This window comes from Geotrypetes seraphini, chromosome 8 (genome assembly GCF_902459505.1).
Source record: "Geotrypetes seraphini chromosome 8, aGeoSer1.1, whole genome shotgun sequence".
NCBI classification, from domain to species: domain Eukaryota; kingdom Metazoa; phylum Chordata; class Amphibia; order Gymnophiona; family Dermophiidae; genus Geotrypetes; species Geotrypetes seraphini.
In genome coordinates this window covers 39,587,142-39,608,746 of record NC_047091.1, presented here as the reverse complement: position 1 = coordinate 39,608,746, position 21,605 = coordinate 39,587,142, and the positions used below count along the sequence as shown (strand labels likewise).

Below are 21,605 nucleotides of genomic sequence, written 5' to 3'. Positions count from 1 at the left end.
AGAAAAGAAAAAGTATAATGGTAGAGATAGCAGGGCGGGCATCACTGTCCGAGAGGAAATAGTCGAACTGCCAATGCGAACAATCAGATAGTATTAGAGACATAATCTCTGGAGATGTCAACAGTTATGTGGCAGTGTTTAATAGGATCCCAAATCTGGGATATGGTTGCATATCTATTAGAAAATTCTGCAGCTTTCATTTCATATAAGTGAATCTGAAGCATTGTGTGCCATCAAAAAGTAATATTGAGGGAATCTGCAGATTTCCAATTATTGTATCGTTATAGCAATTAAGATATTACGAAGAGATTGCTGCCCAAAAGTGAGAGGGTCATCTATAGCTAAAGTTCTGTAAAGAAGAATATCAAAAGAAAAATCAGATTGAATAGGCAGGATATGTTTGATGGTATGCCATACTTGTGACCAATATGAGACAAGGATAGGGCAAGCAAAAATCATGTGATGAAGATCGCCCACATCCGACAAACAGTGCCAGCATAGATTAGAGTCCCGTAGTCCTGCTCAAAACATTTTATTAGGGGATCAGAAAACTTTATGAGACAAGAAGTACATCAACTGAGATAAACTGGACGAAGCAGTAGAGCGAACAATTTTACTAAAATAGTGTTCCCAGTCTTTGTCAGAACCCCGCCAGGTTGTACAGGCAGACCAAACATCAGTAGATTTCTGGGATCTGGGATATAAATGAGATCTCAGTTCCCTATAAAAAAGAGATGTGGTGTGGCCCAAGAGTAATCCCATTCGAGACGAAGTTAAAAAAACAGAAGTGGGAGAAAAATCGAATACAGAAGGAGAGCATTTTTTTCAAACAATGGGAAAGTTGAAGCCATCTAAAGTATTCCGAGGGAGGAAGGGCGAATTTATCCATAATCTGAGAAAAGGATAGAAATGAGCCATTGTCCAGTACTTGATTTAATGACCAGATACCCTTATCCATCCAAGCGTGCCAGTGAATTGGACGATTATCAATTTGGAAGTAGGGATACAGAGATGTGGTGAGCCAACGATTCGTTTGAGAAATATGATCAAAATGTTTAATCGCATGTAGGGTGGCACAGGTGGTACTAGAGTTAAAGGGCAATGAATACATGTGAATATATGGTAAACAGGAGAGTGGGATAGATTGTACCAGATGTTGTTCAATATAAAACCATGCAGAGCGATGCTCGTCAAAAGATGGGTCCTGAATCCAAAAGGAGCTATAGCGAAGTAACCCAGCAATATGATAAAGAAAGAAATCAGGGAACCCCATCCCTCCATCCTCTTTGCAGGATTTGAGAATTTTCATAGTAATGCGTGGAGGTTTTCTACACCAGAGATATTCAGATAGTTTGTTTTCAATAGCTTTATAGAAGTCCCTGGGAGCTAATCTAGGAAGCATAGATAAGTAATAGTTAACAATTGGAGAAATGGTCATTTTTATAGCCTCTAGGCGCCCCCACCATGACAGAGAGAGAGGGGACCACCTTTTTATTAAGGCGTTAACCTTAGAAGTTATGGCAGAGATATTGAGAGACATCGTAGTGTTCATGTCTTGGTGAAAGAGGGTTCCAAGATATTTTAAGGAAGAAGATGCCCAATGAAAGGAGATAGAGCCACAGTCGGATATGGAAGTAGAGTCATTGAGAGGTATAATTTCGGATTTATCCCAATTGATACGATAGCCTGAGCAAAGTAAGAATATGGAAACCAGTTGGAGAAGTATAGGAATAGAAGAGGCAGGCTGAGATAGAAATATGAGTAAGTCATCTGCGTAAGCCAAAGTTTTAGTCTGTATAGGACCGATGGGGATACCTACAATTTTTGACTGTTGACGAATAGCTAGCAAAAGGAGTTCGAGTGCTAAGTTAAAAAGAAGGGAAGACAAGGGGCATCCCTGCCGAGTACCCCTGTGAAGATGGACGGGAGTTGACAGGGAATCGTTAATACGCAGTCTGGAAAAAGGTTTGGCATATAACAGTTGGACCCATTTCACAAAGTTGGAGCCACACCCAAACCAGCGAAGAGCATTAAACAGATGTGGCCACTCTACCATGTCAAAGGCCTTCTCCGCGTCCAGAGAGATCGCTACTATAGGAGATGAAGATGAGTGAGCGGCATCTATGATAGCATTGAAGGTACGTGCATTATCTATAATAATAAAATGCTAAGTGCGCATGCGCACTCTTACCGCCGTGTTCCCTGATCCCTGATCTGTAGGGCTGTGGTTGACGGGAGTGCGCATGCACGACACCAGGACTCCTCCTCCCGAGCCCCAGACATACTGACCGGCAGGCCTCTCAAGCAGCGGCGGTGGCAGGGATGGTGCAATCGCTACCGAGGCGGCTGTCGGCTTCAGGTGCACGTGGCAGTTGTCGGCGCCTGAAGGCTGCGGCGGCTTGAGGCGGCTGTCGGCAGAGGGCAGATGCGAACGGAGGTAGGGGTGCTGCTGGACAGGGGAAGAGGTGCTGATGGACAGGGGGGGCAGAAAAAGGAAGGGAGGCCTACTGCTGGACAGGGGGGAGGTAAAACAAAGGGAGAAGGGCTGCTGCTGGATAAGGGGAGCAGTGAAGGGGTGGTGGTGGACACAGGGGAGGTAAAAAGAAGGGAGAATGGACAGGGGGAGCAGGCAAGGGGTGGTGGTGGACAGCCAAGGAAAAAGAAAGACAGAAATACAGAAAGCGGCTAAGGAGAGAGAGAGAGAAATAAAGACAGACACACACACATATATTCTAGCACCCGTTAATGTAACGGGCTATAAGACTAGTCTCTGATAAAACGGTTCCTCATAAATCCTACTTGATCAGGATGAATGAGAAGGCCTAAGATATTGTCTAATCTAGAAGAGAGTATTTTAGCTAAGATTTTACAGTCAGTATTAAGCAGCGAGATTGGCCTGTAGTTCGCTACTTTGGTCTCATCTCTTCCTGCTTTGGGAAGTACTATAATATGAGCTTCCGCAAAACAGCCCTGGTCATCAGGGAAGGAAAAGAGATAGTTGTAAAGCTGTTTTAGTAGAGGCGCAAGTTCAGTAGAGAATGTTTTGTAGAGTTCAATCGGGTAACCATCAGGGCCCGGTGATTTGTGTGAGGATAAAGACTTAATAGCTTCTAGAATTTCAAACTCTTCAATGGGAGCACCAAGGCTAGAGGCCTGTGATTGTGAGAGGGAAGGATGAGAGAGGTCATGAAAAAAGTGAACATCAGTTCCAGATGGTGAGGTCTTGGAAGAGGTATATAGATTTTCATAGAAGGTTGTAAAACATTGAGATATAGAGGCGTCATCAGCAGTGTTCCCTCTAAGCGGGCGGGTGTTGTGAGCAAACTTTTTTCACCGTGAGCCAAAAATATCGGGCGCCAGCAAGTTATGAGCCAACTCGCCCGATTCTCCTCTCGCCGCCCTGCCATCTGCCGTACGCCTCTTCCGATCGTGCGCTGTGACGAGAAACGTGTGCGCTGCGATGTAATATTTTGTGCGCCAGCGCACGCCAGCGCAGCTTAGCGGGAACACTGGTTCAAATGGTTTTATTTATTTCCCCAAATTTATTTTTGTTATACGCATTGAAAATATTTGATATTGCGTTTAAATCAAAATCTCAATAAACTTGAAACGAGTGCCCGTGAGATTGTGGGAGGGTTAAATACTCAAAACTTAGAAGTTTTTGCTACGCCAGCTTTCTGGTATCTTTACATACAGTGGCGTACCTAGCATATGTAACATCCGGGGCCCATCATTTTTTGGCACCCCCCCCATCTGTAAGAAAAACATGATTTTTAGTAACAAACCACACGTCACACATGAGTACCTAGGAAAAGGCAGCATCTTACATATTGCAGTGAGCAGTACATCAATACACCCATTGTAAAACTAAACAAGCCAGACCAGCACAGATCAATCCTACACCGTCAATCCTAACAGAAAACCATGTCTTTCGAACACACAGAACACAGAAAACACCTTCGCCTAGTAAGGAATATGTAATCACAAACTAACCCCTCCCTCTTTTACAAAACTGTAGTGTGGATTTTAGCTACGGAGGTAACAGCTCTGATGCTCATAAAATTCTGAGCATCAGAGCTGCTACCACCAAGGCTGGTGCTAAAAACGCTTCACAGTTTTGTAAAAGGGGGGATAAAATAAAAATACATAGACAAAGGTTAAATTGAACCAGCAAGAAGCTGGACTCTGCATACAATGCTTCACAGAAACAGTGACACATGTCTCCTAAAGCAATAAATAAATAGAAATTTTTTTCTACCTTTGTCTTCTGTGGTTTCTCCTTTCCTCATCTTCTTGTAACTCTCTTCCTTCCATCCACTGTCTGCCGTCTCTCTTCCCCTATATGGCATCTTCTCTCCTTCTATGCCCCTTCCAGAAACTGTATGCCTCCCCCTTCCATCTCTCCTTTCACCCCATTGGTCTGGCATCTCTCTCCTCGCCTTCCCTCTCCCACACCTCTCCTCATAGTCTGGTATCTCCCCTTCCCTGATTCTCTGGCATCTCTCTCCTTTCCTTTTCTTCCATCTTTCGCTCCCCCTCCATGCTCTCACATCTCCCCCTTCCTTTTCCCTTAGACTGGCATACCTTCCTCCTACGCTCCAAGCCCTGGCATCTCCTTTAATTCCCTCCCTCATCTTCCTTCTCCCTCCAGCTGGGTACCGCAACACTCTTCCCTGCAGCTCTGCACTTCCCCACAATTGCCATGCTTCGGTTCCTCTTCTTCCTTCCTTCCTCCCCCCCCCCCCCGCGGGACCCTGCGGCACCATCAACTCTTACTCCCTCTAATGTCGGCCCTGCAGCTCCAGACTTCCTCGCACCTTCTCCCCTCCCCCTTTGGATCGCTATTATTTTAAATGTTATAGCCGCGGAGCTGTATCCATCAGTGGAGATGTCTAACCTCGGCCTGCCCCGGAACTCTTACTGCAGCAGCCGCCCGTCTAGGCAGGAACAGGAAGTCACTGTTGCAGTAAGAGTTCCGGGGCAGGCCGAGGTTAGACATCTCCACTGATGGATACAGCTCCGCGGCTATAACATTTAAAATAATAGCGATCCAAAGGGGGAGGGGAGAAGGTGCGAGGAAGTCTGGAGCTGCAGGGCCGACATTAGAGGGAGTAAGAGTTGATGGTGCCGCAGGGTCCCGCGGGGGGGGGGGGGGAGGAAGGAAGGAAGAAGAGGAACCGAAGCATGGCAATTGTGGGGAAGTGCAATCCCCCCAATGCGTCCCCTTACCTTACCGACGCGTGTGTGCGCTGTGAAGAGAAACTTTGCGCTGCGATGTAATATTTTGTGCGCGAGCGCAGGCCAACGCAGCTTAGCGGGAACACTGGTCATCAGTAACAGGTACTTTTCTTCTCTTCTCATTCTTCTCTTCTCTCTCTATTCTTTTAGCTAGCTGCATGCCTGGCACAACTCCCACACACCGAGGGATTATAGGAACGAGAAAAGAGAAATGGAGGCAGCAGGAACCCAGCGGAGCTTCCCAGTATACTGCACCGAGTGTCATATGTATGACTACCTCCCCTCCGGGAGGCAGGCATACATATGCGGTTGATGCCAGGAACTGGATAGCCTGAAGAAGGAGGTCGGGAGACTGCAGGTCAGGGTCCAGGAGCTGGAGGGACTTTGCATCGCAGAGGAACCATGCTGGGCAACTGAGGATACCACCAGAGAGAGCCACATCAAGGAGCAAGTTAGAGAGCTCAAGAGATTCATCGAGGAGGCCTGCAGGATGATGGAGGAACAGGATCACCAGCAATTCAGAAGGGAACCAACAGATGGAGGACAGAATCCACTAGACACTGGGGAAGAAGGACCTTGAGGAGGAAACGAGCAGGCAGAGGAGGCAGAGACCCACCAGAACCCGGAGGATGGATTAGCGGACTGCGTCACTGATACAGACCTGAGACCAAAGAGGAAGCTGAAAAAGGGGAAATCTGCAGTCGTAGTGGGAGACTCAATCCTGAGAGAAGTGGACAGTCACATAGCTGGAGGGAGAGAAGACCGACTAGTGACATGTCTCCCGGGGGCGAGGACGAAGGACATCACTGACAGAATCGAGAGAATCCTGGAAGGAGCTGAGACGGAGGAGACAACAGTGATAATCCACGTTGGAACCAACGACGTCAGCAGAAGGAACTACAACAGGACTACACTAACTGAGCAGTTCAAGATCCTGGGGAGAAAACTGAAGCTGAGGACAAGGAAGATAGCCTTCTCAGAGATCCTGCCAGTACCGAGGGCGAATGCAAGGAGACAGACCGAGCTGCAAGCAATAAACGGTTGGCTGAGGAGATGGTGCGAAGAGGAAGGTTTCCACTTTGTACGGAACTGGACAATTTTTTTAGGGAAAAACAAGCTCTACAGGAAGGACGGACTGCACCTGAGCACGGCTGGAACGAGGATGCTGGCACACAATGTCCAGAACGGCATAGACATGGCTTTAAACTGAGAAGGGGAAAGCCGATAGTCGATCTGACATCGACACATTAGACAAGAGTATCAAACAAGGATACTGAGCTGGGAACATGTAAAAGAGGGCTCGAATTTTTGGAAAAAGGACCCAAAGATGCAATACAGGGGCCCAAGGAACAAATGAAACTAAAGAGCAGGAAGAAGAGAGAACAGCAGGAGCCAGAGGGACATCCAAAAATGGGAAAGCAGGCTGAGGACAAGATAGACACCCCACAGGAGGAGGAGGAGGATGAAACAGACATACCACAGGAAGAGGATGAATGAAACGAGGCTCGGGGACTTGCAGTCCATGAGGGGGTTGGCAGGAGCACCAAACCATGAGGAAAACCAACAGGGAGGTAAACAACCGGGACTTAAATTGCCTATACACTAATGCAAGGAGCCTAAGAACCAAAATGGGAGAGCTAGAAGTCATAGCCAGTAAGGAGGACCTAGACATAATTGGAGTCACAGAAACATGGTGGTCTGAGGACAACAATTGGGATGTGGTCATACCAGGGTACAAGCTCTATAGGAGAGAAAGAACATACAAGAAGGGTAGAGGAATAGCGCTATATATAAAGGACTCCATTCCTTCAACCAGGATGGAAACAACAGTAAGGGCGGAGGCTTGGAATCACTATGGGTTAAGCTACCAGGAGGAAATGGAGCAGGCATAAAATTGGGACTGTACTATTGCCCGCCAGGACAATCAGAAGCAAATGACCAGGACCTGGAGGCTGAATTGAGGCAGGTATGCAAAAGCGGAAGATGGGGGATTTCAACTACCCTGGAATAGACTGGAGTATTTGACACTCAAACTGCACAAAGGAAACAAAATTCCTGGAGGCTATGAGGGACTGTTTCATGGAACAACTGGTCACGGAACCAACACGAGGAGATGCCACTCTTGACCTAATCCTCAATGGGCTAGGGGGACCCGCAAAGGAGGTGGTAGTACTAGCGCCACTAGGAAACAGCGATTACAAAATGATCCAGTGCAAGCTAGCAATAGGCACATCAAAGGTGAAAAGAACCACAACGACAGCACTCAATTTCAGAAAAGGGAATTACGAGGCCATGAGGAAAATTGTGAGAAAGAAACTCAGCAGCAGCTCAGGGAAGATGGAGACCGTAGAAAAAGCCTGGTCCCTACTCAAGGACACGGTGCACAAAGTACAGAACCTGTACGTCCCCAGGTTTAGGAAATGGTGCAAAAAGAATCAAACAAAAAACCCGGTGTGGATTACAAATGCAGTGAAAAAGGCTATAAGGGATAAGAAAACATCGTTCAGAAAATGGAAAAAGGACCAAACCAAGGACAATCAGAAGGAGCACAAAAGACACCAAAAGGAATGTCACCGAGTGATTAGGAAAGCAAAAAGAGAATATGAAGAGAGACTGGTGGGGGAAGCAAGAAACTTCAAACTATTCTTCAGGTACGTGAAGGGGAAGCAACCGGCCAGGGAGGAAGTGGGACCATTGGATGATGGAAACAAGAAGGGAGTGGTAAAGGAGGAAAAAGAGGTAGCCGACAGGTTAAACAAGTTCTTCTCATCAGTCTTCACGAGAGAGGACACATCTAATATTCCAGAACCCGAGGAGATCATAAGTGGGGATCAGGATGAAAAGCTGGTCCAACTAGAGGTAAGCCAAGAGCATGTCCTCCGACAGACAGACAGACTGAAAAGCGACAAATCACCAGGTCCGGATGGCATCCACCCAAGGGTACTAAAAGAACTGAGAAACGAAATAGCGGATACACTTCGCCAAATATGTAACCTATCCTTAAAAACTGGGGAGATCCTGGAGGACTGGAAAATAGCAAATGTCACGCCCATTTTTAAGAAGGGTTCAAGGGGTGACCCGGGAAACTACAGGCCGGTGAGCTTGACCTTGGTTCCGGGATAGATGATGGAAGCACTGGTTAAGGACAGCATCTACGAACACATAGAAAACAATGGACAGCTGAAAGCGAGCCAGCACGGCTTCTGCAAGGGAAGGTCGTGCCTCACCAACTTACTGTACTTCTTTCAGGGAATAAACAGCCAGATGGATAAAGGGGAATCCATAGACATCATTTACCTTGACTTCCAAAAAGCCTTCAACAAGGTACCCCACGAACGGCTGCTTAAGAAGCTGTGGAACCATGGGGTGCAAGGGGATGTCCACCGATGGATCAAACACTGGCTGGCAGGCAGGAAACAGAGGGCTGGAGTAAAGGGCCATTACTCAGACTGGCAATGGGTCACGAGCGGAGTTCCACAGGGGTCGGTGCTGGGACCGCTCCTGTTCAATATATTTATTAACGACCTGGAGGCGGGAACAAAATGTGAGGTTATTAAATTTGCGGATGACACCAAACTCTGCAGCAGGGTTAGAACCGCGGAAACATAGAAACATAGAAAGATGACGGCAGATAAGGGCTACAGCCCATCAAGTCTGCCCATACCATTGATCCCCTTTTAAGTCTACTGGCCCCCTTAACTCTACTGACCTGCTCTATTAAGTCTATATCCTAGCGACCCTATTCATTGGTATGACCCTCGCAGAAGACTGCGAAGACCTGCAAAGGAACCTAACGAGGCTGGAAGAGTGGGCAAAAAAGTGGCAAATGAGCTTTAACATAGAGAAATGCAAGGTCATGCATGTCGGGAAAAAGAACCCGATGTTCAGCTACAAAATGGGGGGATCATTGCTAGGGGTAAGCAACCTTGAAAGAGACCTGAGGGTGATGGTGGACACAACATTGAAAGCATCAGCACAGTGTGCGACAGCCTCAAAGAAAGCGAACAGAATGTTGGGTATCATTAAAAAGGGTATCACGACCAGGACGAAGGAAGTCATCATGCCGCTGTATCGTGCAATGGTGCGCCCACATCTGGAGTACTGTGTCCAGTACTGGTCGCCGTACCTCAAGAAGGACATGGCAGTACTTGAGGGAGTTCAGTGAAGAGCGACTAAACTGATAAAAGTATGGAAAACTTTTCATACGCTGACAGGTTGGAAATACTGGGGCTATTCTCCCTGGAAAAGCGGAGACTTAGAGGAGACATGATAGAAACCTTCAAAATCCTGAAGGGCATAGAGAATGTAGACAGGGAAAGATTTTTCAGACTGTGGGGAGCCACAAGTACAAGGGGGCACTCGGAGAAATTGAAAGGGGACAGGTTTAGAGCAAACGCTAGGAAGTTCTTTTTTACCTAGAGGGTGGTAGACACATGGAAAGCGCTTCTGGAGGTTGTGATAGGCCAGAGCACGCTACAGGGGTTCAAGGAAGGTTTAGATAGGTTCCTAAAGGATAAGGGGATTGAGGGTTACAGATAGAAGTAGAGGTAGGTTATAGGAAAAGTCAGGGACCACTTCACAGGTCATAGGCCTGATGGGCCGCCGCGGGAGCGGACTGCTGGGCGCGATGGACCTCTGGTCTGACCCAGTGGAGGCAACTTCTTATGTTCTTATCCTCTCCAATTATGGCCGCAACTCTGGAGAGTTGTGTACGGTTAGCCAGGTAATGAGCCAAGAGTCGACCTGATTTATTAGCAGAGACATACGTACCTGATTTAGAAATCAGAAAGTCCTGCTGAGCTTTCGTTTGGGAAAGTAGATTAAATTCAACCTTTTTGTTTATTAAAGTAGAAGGTAACCGAGTTGGATTAAGATTAATCTGTTGTGCTTCCAAAAGCGCAATTTCCTGTTCCAGAGTCTCCAATTTAGAATTTTTGGACTTCTTTTTCCACGCCATAAAACTAATAATCTCCCCCCTAAGACTTGCCATGAAAGCTTCCCAAATAGTATTAAATGAGGGAATAGATGTTACATTGTTATGAAAGAAGTCAGATATAAATCTACGGATCTTATCCTGGAAGATGTCGTCAGAAAAAAGGGAGGTATTTAACCGCCAATGATGTCTAGGACACGTATGTTGTAATTCAATGTGAAGACCAATAGGCGCATGGTCCGATAAAATAATAGGGTGTATCTGGAAGCACAAACTGTGGGAAGCAGAGATTTGGAGATAAGAAAGAAGTCAATTCTGGAGTAAGACCGATGAGAAGCGGAGTGGAAAGTAAAGGAGCGTTCATCTGGGTGCAAGAGTCTCCAAGGATCACAGAGGCCCATGTCTTGGATAATATGATGAAGTTCGGTCCACATTTTAGGGATACGGAATTGAGAAAGGGATTGTATATCTTTAAGCACATCCAGTGGAAGATTAAAATCTCCTCCAAGTATCAGAGGATGATCAGAAACATACAGGAGATTTTCTCGCAAAGAAGTCATAAAAGATGGCATATTGATGTTTGGATCATAGATGTTAATAGGGAAAACAGCATAGAGCCTATCTTGACAGAAGCAGCTACCCATCTATCCTCCTAAACGGAAGATTGGTGCACAATCTGGACCTTGGTGGAGTTTTTAAACAGAATGGAGACCCCTCTTTTTTTGTGACAAGCAGGAGAAAATAAATGTGTAGCATATCCAGGCACTTTAAGTAAGGAGCAATCTCTGGACTTAAGATGGGTCTTTTGTAATAGGAGGATATCATAATCTTTCAATCTAAGATAGTCCAAAATTTTTTTACATTTAAGGGGTTGATTAATACCATTGACATTCCAAGAGGCAAATTTAAGTGACGTCAGAGTGATAAAGTGAGAAACATAGAAAATACAGTCCAGAAGGAAAGATGCCCGCCCTGCTACAGGTCATTTTGGGAAAATAAGAACAAGAGAAGACATGAATGAGGTAAAGAGTAGAAAACTCTCTCCAGGAGGAGGAAGAGAAAAGAGAGCATCCCAGTTTGTCAAACATGTGACTGCAGGGCCATAAGGACTCACCTCCAAATAGTTACATGAGTAATATGAATATAAGTACTATTTGCAGAGTTATAATCTAGTAGTTACAAGTGAAAAGCTTATCTGCACTAAGATAATAGCGAATACAAGGGGGAGATGACAGTATTCAAATTCAGTATAATGAGCATAATAGTCATACATCAGATGAATTATAGGTCACTGATCAGTTTAGAGAAGCATGTTATCATAGAGGACACAAAACATAGGAAGGGATCAGAAATTCGGCAGATGAAAAGTGTACATATCAGAGAAGTCGGTAATAAGAGGTACATTATACCACAACAAGCAATGAGGAACATCAGGAATCAACAATAACAGGTGCAAGTAAAACATACCCTAGTTATATGGACACAACCATAGGGCGTAAATAGCACCAACAATGAACTGAGACCCTCCCTGAGAGTAAGAGTTAAAAGGAATATGCCCCTGAGCATGAAAAATATATTATATGCTCAATTCATAATGACAGTCATCTAAAGAAGAATACAGGCAAAAATATAGATACATATAAGGAACAGCTAATACATGAAATAAATATGAACACCACAAGAGAAAATAAAAATCATCAGTATGCCAGTGTGGTAAAACATACAAAGGTAATAAATAGTAATATAGTTCTAAAAGGCATAAAGAATAAAAATAAATAAATAAATAGCTAAAAAGAGATGTGAATATAAATAGAAGAAAGCAAAATACCGACAATAACACACAATTCATTACAGTAAATATTATATAGGCAAACACAAAGCAATAGGCAATCAATTAAATAAAGTGCACAGATACCATCCAGAAGAATAGATAATGTCAATGAGAGAAGAATAAGACTACACACAATATTTCAGAATATGAAATGTAGAAAGGAAATCTAATATAGATATAAATATAAATATATATAAGAAGGAAATAATACGCGAAATAAATAGGAATACTTCAATTAGAAATAAAAATCATCAGTATGCCAGTGCAATAAAATACACGAAGGTAATAAATAGCAAAATGACTCTAAAAGGCACAGAGGGTAAAAAGATAAATAGATGGCCGACAAGCAAAGTGTGTAGAAATATAAGAAAGCAAGATAGCATTATCAAAACACAATTCATGACAGTAAGCAATATAGAGGCAAAAGCAAGACATAAAGTAAATATCTACATAATGTGCACAGATACAATCAAGAAGAATAGAAAATGTCAATGAGAAAAGTATAAGGCTACACACAATATTTAAGAATAGAAAATGTAGATAGGAAATATAATATTGGCATAAATATAAATACACATAAGAAGTTAATAGTACATGAAATAAATAGAAATACGTCAAGTAGAACTAAAAATCATCAGTGTGCCAGCGCAATACAAAACATAAAGGTAATAAATAGTAATATGATTCTAAAAAGGCACAAAGAATAAAAAGATAACTAGATGGTCAACAAGCAATGGGAATAGAAATATAAGACTGCAAGATACCAACCTTAAAACACAATTCATAACATTAAGCATTATAGAGGTAAGAACAAAACAAGAAGTAAAGAACTACATAAAGTGCACAGATATAAAAGTGGAATGACAAATCAATAAGAGAAACATCCCGGTAAATGCACATAAGACAATCAAGAGGTAGTTCATTTAATGCAAGACAGAAAAGATTCCCAAACTAAGGTACAAATTAAAAGGGTAAAGGTCCGACGAAATAATGACAACAAAGTTAATCCTGTAATACAAAAAGTATAGAAGGTCAGCCTGGAACTCAATATAAAAGAAAACAAGTCAGACATGAGCGCATTAGGACTGGAAGAAGGATCGTGGTGAGATCTCGTAATAGGAGGATGATATTACAGAAGCAGAGCAACCATGGCTTGAAGACTGTAGAAGTTATTTATCATGCTGCAAGAGGGTTGAAATATAAGATCCAGCAGAGGAAGGGACTCAGGAGACAGACCCGAACAAATCACCCCATCTTGATTTGATGAATCCATTTACGGAGGAGATCAGGATCTGAGTATAAATCGGTCTTATGCTCGCAGTCTAAGCAACAAAGTTCATGATCTGCAAGCCCTGATGTTAGAGGCAGATCTATATCACAGAGACATATCACAGAGACATAGTTCAGTGAATCACATGGATGGGATGCAAACATACCGGGATATAATCTTTTTAGGAAGGACAGAGATGGTCAAAAAGGTGGAGTAGCTCTCTATGTAAAGATCAATATCCAAGCGACCGAAATGCAAGGGACCTGGGGAGAGGTAGAAGCGATATGGATTGCTCTGAAAAGAGAAGATAGACTTCTATCTATGTGGGTGTAGTCTACAGACCTCCGACTCAATCGCAGCAAATTGATAAGGATCTGATTGTGGATATCCAAAAGTTTGGAAGGAAAGAGGAGGTTCTGCTGTTGGGAGATTTCAACCTGCCGGATGCAGACTGGAATGTTCCGTCTGCAGAATCGGAAAGAAGTAGGGATTGTGGATGCCTTTCAAGAGGCTCTGCTCAGACAAATGGTGACAGAACCCACAAGGGAAAAAGCGATATTGGATCTGGTCCTCACAAATGGAGAGAGTATCTCTAATGTTCGAGTGGGTGCTCACCTGGGAAGTAGCGATCATCAAACCGTTTGGTTTGATATATCGGCTAAAGTGGAGAGCGGCTGCACGATACTTAAAGTCCTAGATTTCAAACGTACGGACTTTAATGCTATGTGAGAGTACCTGAAGAAAGAGCTGTTAGGATGGGAGGACATAAGAGAAGTGGAAAGACAGTGGTCTAAGCTGAAAGGAGCGATAAAAATGGCTACGGACCTTTATGTGAAGAAAATCAATAAAAACAAGAGAAAAAGGAAGCTGAGAAAATAAAGGCGAAAGAGTTGGCGTTCGTGAAATATAAAAAAAACCAAGAAGAGGAGAGCAGAAAGGACTACAGGGTGAAATTGAAAGAAGCCAAGAGAGAGATACATCTGGTGAAAGCACAGGCGGAAGAACAAATGGCTAAAAATGTAAAAAAGGGAGACAAAAATTTTTTCTGATATATTAGTGAAAGGAGGAAGATGAAAAATGGAATTGCTAGGCTAAAAGATGCTGGGAACCAATATGTGGAAAGTGATGAGGAGAAAGCGAATGTGCTAAACAAATACTTGGAAGCGAAGGACCTTGACGATGATGGGTCGCGGATGTTTATTCTCTTGTATTGGAGCAGCAGGGAAGCGGTGTGCGCGTTCCAACTCAAGCGCGGGCATAAATTCGAGCCCCAAAAATTTCGGAACCCACAATGACATGAAGGATAAGGGGTCAGATCCTTCAGCCCCTTCGGGCATCCCTAGAATTCTCAAGTTGCACCGTCGGCTGCGGTTCACCATATCCTCGAGGTCGGCGGTGAGCTTCAATATGGCCGCCGAGTTGGCGCGAACAGCAGGCATGTCCTTTTTAATGGCTGATAGGCGAAGATTAACTTGTTCAAAGAGTTGTTGAGACGCAGCAATTTGCGAGTGAATAGATTCTAGTTCGATCCGCATGTCTTTAGAAATATCCATGTGGGACTTCATCATATTTTTTAAGCTCCGTAGTTCGGCTAGAATTGAGTCGCCGTCGGCCACGTGGTCTTCATTTCCCCCATGTTTCTCCGGTGACGGAGGTGCCGATTTAAGGCGTTTACTGGCTGGTATGGGGTCCATTTTAGGTTTCTTCGTGGTCATCGCGACAAAGATAGGTGAATATAAAAATGCAAATATACCAAGGCAGGTAAAGTCAGTAGTCGTAGATTGATAATCTGTGAAGGGAGGCGGGAGCTCACGGTTCACGCTGCCATCTAGCTTGAACACCAACCAGAAGTCTGCTTTTCATCTTTTTAACTGACTGGCTTACCAAACTGTAGGCTTCGCTGCGGTGCTGTGCAATCAAGACAGAGTAGGAAAGGCCACATGGGATAAACATTAACACAGCTGGTCAAGTTTCTTTCTTACTGTCACATTTATAAATTTCTCCAGATTTTAAAAACCATGCTAAATCAAATGTGATGCTTTTCTGTCTCAGCAGTATTTTTCTTGCTTCTTTGGCTTTCCAGTTCAATTGAAAATTAGCTTCCTTTGGGTTACGTCTCATTATCCTTCATTCCCAAAGACCCATTGATTTTATCTTTACTTGTATCCCCCTGAACTCAGCCCAGTTGTTGCAGGTAAAGACTTCTTTTAGGGAACAAGCACCAAGGCACTATCCAGAGTCCTTCAACCTTGGGCCTTATATCAGACTACGGTGTCACCACCGCAGATGACTGAGACTCTTTATGCACCAGATGCTGTCAACACTGTCTCTGCAGCAACCTCGGCCTTAGTCAATGCAGGAATTAAACTCAGGCTGCGCACCACTGCTTCTGAGTTTCTGGGATGATCTGCATTTAATTTTTTATAGATACTGTGTAATAAAAATCTTATAAATCTTATCCATTCTTCCTTTCCTCACAGGTTGTCTCCTTACTCCTATCCATCAATCCTCCATCAGGGAGCCATCATGCATAGGCAGCACTGGACTACTACTACTTGTCATTTCTATAGCTTTGCAACACATATGCAGCACTGTACACATATTATATGTAGGTACTTTCTCTGTCCCTAGTAGACTAATAGTCTACGTTTTTGTACCTGGGGCAATGGAGGGTTAAGGGACTTGTTCAAGGTCACAAGGGACTACAGGGGGAATTGAACCCTGTTCACTTGGATCAAAGTCTACTGTACTAATCATTAGGCTACTCTTCCAAACTGCACAAAGCACAAATATGGAAGGGCACAAAAATTGTTTCTAATTCATTCCACATGCAAGGCTTCTGAAGAAACTACAAAGCCATGGAATAGAAGGGGATGGATAGGCGAATTGCTGGAAAGCAGATTGCAGAGGGTGGGCATAAATGGGAAGTTCTCGGACTGGGAGAAGGTGACAAGCAGTGTGCCCCAGGGTTCGGTTCCTGGGCCCATCTTGTTCAATATCTTCATAAATGACCTAGAAGAAGAAACAACAAGTAATTTAATCAAGTATGCAGACGACACAAAACTATGTAGGGCAATTGGGTCACAAAAGGACAGAGAAGAACTCCAGAGAGATTTGAACCAGCTAGAGAAATGGGCGGAAAAGTGGCAGATGAAGTTTAATATAGAAAAATGCAAAGTGATGTACCTGGGTAAGAAAAACAAGGAACATGAATATAAAATGTTAGGTGTAACATTGAGCAAGACCCTGAAGCCGTCGGCTCAATGCGCAGCAGCGGCAAAGAAAGCAAACAGGATGTTGGGCATGATAAAGAAGGGAATCACGAGTAGATCGGCGAACATCATAATGCTGCTTTACAGAGCAATGGTCAGACCACACTTGGAATACGTATTCAACACTGGTCTCCTTACCTAAAGAAGGATATAACCCTGCTGGAGAGGGTGCAGAGGTGAACCACAAAGCTAGTAAAAGGTATTGAGAATTTGAGCTACAAAGAACGCCTCGTAAAACTGGGATTGTTCACCCTCGAGAAGAGAAGATTGCGAGGGGATATGATAGAGACTTTCAAAATACTAAAAGGATTCGACAAAATTGAGCAAGAAACATCGTTATTCACATTGTCAAATGTGACTCGGACAAGAGGTCATGGACTGAAACTGAGGGGCAACAGGCCCAGGACAAATATCAGGAAATTCTGTTTCACACAACGAGTGGTGGACGCTTGGAATGCTCTCCCGGAGGAGGTTGTGACGGAGACCACCATTCCAGGATTCAAGGGCAAGTTGGATGCATACCTTCTTGCAAATCACATTGAGGGATACGGGTAAACAAGGTGTTCAGCAGGGAACACCTGGATTGGCCTCATCGTGTGCGGGTCGCCGGACTAGATGGATCTAGGGTCTGATCCGGTGAAGGCATTTCTTATGTTCTTATGTTCGTCTCATTGGTGATGCTGAAGCAGGCAGGGCTGGGGGTGTCAGTGGGTGAGTCGCACAGGGTACAAATATACATAGCTTGGTACAGACATGTGCACGATCTCTCAGCTTATTCCTATCCATCAGTCTTTCATCAGGGAATCATTATTCATAGTCTCTTTCTTAGTTCTCTTCCAGTGGGATCAAAAGAGGGGATAATCATACATAGAGGACCATTAAAAAAAAATCTAAGTCTGATTTGGACGTTTCCTGCAAAACATCCAAAATTGGGGGTGGAGAAATGCACATTTTCAAATGCAACACTGCTAGAATTCCTTTTTTTCTTTTCAAAAATTGTCTATATGCACATCTAGGACGCCAGAACAACCAACTTTATGCCCCATTTTCAACCACATAAGAACATATGAATTACCATACTGGGACAGACCAAAGGTCCAGTATCCTGTTTCCAACAATGACCAACTCATGTCCCAAGTACCTAGCTAGATCCCAAGTAGTAAAATAGATTTTATGCTTCTTATCCAAGGACTATGCAATGGATTTCCCCAAGCCATCTCAATAATGACCTATGAGCTTTTCTTTTAGGAAATTAACCAAACCTTTTTAAAACCTCACTAAGCTCACTGATTTCACCACATGAATGAATTCCAGAGTTTAATTATTTATATATTTTTAGTATTTATATACCACTTATAACCTAAGTGGTTTACATTCAGGTATTTAAGCATTACATATTGTGTGATGAAATATTTTCTCCAGTTTGTTTTAAAGCTACTATTTAGTAGCTTCATCACATGCCCCCTAGTCCTAGTATTTTTAGAAAGAGTGAACAAGTGATTCACATCCACCCTTTCCACTCCACTCATTATTGTATAGACTTCTATCATATCCCCCCTGAGCCATCCCTTCTCAAACCTGAAGAGACCTAGCCGCTTTAACTTTTCCTCATAGGGAAGTCGTCCCATCCCTATTGTCATTTTCGTTGCCCTTCTCTGTACATATTCTAATTCTGCTATATCTTTTTTGAGATACGGTAACCAGAACTGCAACTTAGAAACATCCAAATGCAGACCATTTAGATATGTGAGATGCCAGCATTCTGATGGACTGGCTGTATAGACATGTCAACAGAGCAGTGGGGCACCTTAGAGCAGTGTTTCTCAACTTGGTCCTGGAGTACCCCCTTAACAGTCAGGTTTTCAAGATATCCACAATGAATATGCATGAAAGAAATTTGCATGGAGACAGTGTATCAAGTTTATGCAGATTCAATGTGGATATCCTGAAAACCTGACTGGCAAAGGGGTACTCCAGGACCGAGTTGAGAAACACTGCCTTAGAGGGCACTGTTGTGAACTTCACATAAAGGTTACCATATGTACTTCTCACCATAAACCCTTTATAATTAATGGTGAGTCTTCCACAACTCCCCCAAAACCTGCTATACACACCTGTCTAACACCCCTTATGGCTTCAGGTGGCACCTATATGGCAATATAGTAAGGAAACTTGGAACAATCCCTGCGGAGTCCGCCAAGGCTCGCCACTATCCCCAATACTCTTCAACCTCTACATAGCCACACTCGGCACATGCCTAGTCAAATTAAACATAACCTTATACAGCTACGCAGATGATATCACCATCATCTTGCCTTTCAACCAATCCGCCAATGACACAACAATCAAAATACATACAACACTAGAAACAATATCACAGTGGATCAAAGACCACAAACTAAAGTTGAACCAAGACAAAACCAAATTCCTACTTCTAGAAAAACCAAAACACCTTCCATAACTAGAATTAAACTCCATCCTATACCCCCTACAACCCAACCTAAAACTGCTGGGAATAATAATAGACAAGGGCTGCACCATGCAACTTCAAATTAGCAAAACAGTCCAGAAGGCATTCGCAACCATGTACAACCTAAGTAAAATCAGAAAATACTTCAACAAAGAACAATTCAGACTCATGGTCCATGCGCTAATCCTGGGCCTCCTGGACTACTGTAACAGCCTATACCTGTCATGCCCCGCCTATACCTTAAAACAATTACAAACGGTGCAAAACACAGCTCTCAGATTGATATATTCATTGAAAAAATACGATCATGTTACAACTGCTTACCAAGACTCACACTGGCTCCCAATATAAGCACGCATACAATATAGATTCTTTTGCACCCTCTTCAGAGCTCTAAATGGAACTGATCCCAGCTACCTAAACAAACATCTGATCAGAAATAACACATCAAGACCAAGGAGAACACAGGCTCTCTTCGCCCATCCCCCAGCAAAAGGCATACAAAGCAAAAAAAAAAAACTACATGACGAACTACTAGCCATCAGAGCAGTGAAAATAGACTGCTACCTCTCCAAGCTACTGATCAAGATGACCAACTACAAAACATTCAGGAAAGAACTGAAAACTAGGTGGTGATGGTTTCACTGTAGTTTTACAAATCATTTCAAAGTACCCTATTACCTCATCTATTAAATTTATATCAGGTTCAACTGAGAAAAGGTTGTGTTACAGGTACTATGGTGGAATCGTTAACTATTGTTTTGCCGAAGCCAAATAATGCTCCTATGTTGGTTTCGAATTACAGGCCTATTTCTTTGATAAATGTAGTTGGTAAATTGTTGGCTAAGTTATTGGCTTTGCGCTTGGCCAAGGCTCACCCTTATATTATTGGTATGCACCAAACGAGGTTTGTTGCTCAAAGACATTCTTCAAATAACACTAGGCTGGCTTTTCACATGTTAAATTTAACAAAAGCCATGGATGATCCAGCCTTTTCTGTATCCCTGGATGCAGAGAAGGCCTTTGATCGGGTGGAATGGACCTTTATGTATCAAGCAATGGATTGGTTTGGTATTGGTTCAGGATTTATACAAATGATTCAATCCTTATATAGTTCCCCTTCTGCCAGATTATATATAAACTAGTCTTTTAGCTCGTTACATTAACGGGTGCTAGAATATATGTCTGTCTGTCTGTCTTTCTTTCTCTCTCTCTCCCTACCCTTGTCTCTTTCTTTCTGTCTCTCTCCTTACCGCTGTCTTTCTTTCTTTCTTTCCCTATGGAGCAGCATTTCTCTCCCCCCACTTTCCTGTGCAGCAGCATCCCCTCCCCTCCATTTCCCTGTGCAGAGCAGCATTCCTTCCCCCACCCCACTTCCCTGTGCAGAGCAGTATTCCCTCCCCCACCCCACTTCCCTGTGCAGAGCAGCATTCCCTCCCCATTCCACTTCCCTGTGCAGCAGCATTTCCCTCCCCCACCCCACCTCCCTGTGCAGCAGCCGCAGCAGCATTTCCTCCCCATCCATTTCCCTGTGCAGCAGCAATTCCCTCCCCCCAGCCCACTTCCCTGTGCAGCAACAGCAGCAGCAGCAGCAGTATTTCTCTCCCCTCTATTTCTCTGTGCAGCAGCAGCAGTATTTCCCTACCCCTCCATGTCCCTGTGCAGCAGCAGCATTCCCCCTCCCCTCCCCTGTCCCTTCCTTTCTCTTTCCAGCAGCACGCTCCTTTAGTTCCTTGCCGGAGTTATTTTTAAGTTTAAAGGTGCCACGGCGGATTCTCTCATGATCCCTGCCTGCGTCGGAAGCCTTCTCTGAAGCAGGTGCGGCTCGTGAGAGGAGCTGTGGTGGCGGCTTTGAACTTAAAAATAACTTCGGCCAGGAAGTGTAAAGAAGCCGGCCAGACCACAGAACATTACCTTGGGGTCCGTGAGTGTGGGGCCATTGTATTTTCTCCCAAACTAATAGAACCCTAAATGCGCATGCGAACTCCTGCCTGCCATGGACCTACGGATCACGGATCACAGATCATGCAGGTAGGAGTGCGCATGTGTACTTAGGGTTTTATTATATAAGATAATACTTTTTCGGAACTTTTCTGTCTGGAGAGGGGAGTTAGACAAGGATGTCCATTATCTCCTTTGCTGTTTGATATTGTTTTGGAACCCTTGTTACTGGCTATACAACAGGCAAAGGAGATCCAGGGTATTCCTTATGCAGGTCGGGAATACAAGGTCTCTGCTTATGCAGATGACCTATTGCTTCATTTGAGAAATCCTGAAACAACCATTCCACATTTACTAGATTTGATTGAAAGATTTGGAAAATTTTCAGGTTATAAAATAAATTGGAGTAAATCAAAGATTCTTCCGCTTAATGTACATTGTCAAAAAGGATTGTGTGGTTCATTCCCCTTTCTTTGGAAGGAAGAGGGTATAAAGCATTTAGGAATTTGGATTTACAAAACGCTGGAAGAAACGATGAAAGTAAATGAAAAATCAGTATTGCTAAAGGTTACAGAAATGTGTGAACAATGGAATCCATTACATCTGTCTTGGTGGGAGATAGTTTAGACAGTGAAAATGATGATTTTGCC

The 21,605-nt window shown here is 43.7% G+C and overlaps 1 protein-coding gene across 5 annotated transcripts in view; it reads left to right on the top strand.

The window, feature by feature from the left end:
* Window positions 1-21,605, top strand: part of GPR4 (G protein-coupled receptor 4) — a 210,787-nt gene that overhangs the window by 158,266 nt on the left and 30,916 nt on the right. The window lies entirely within an intron of this gene.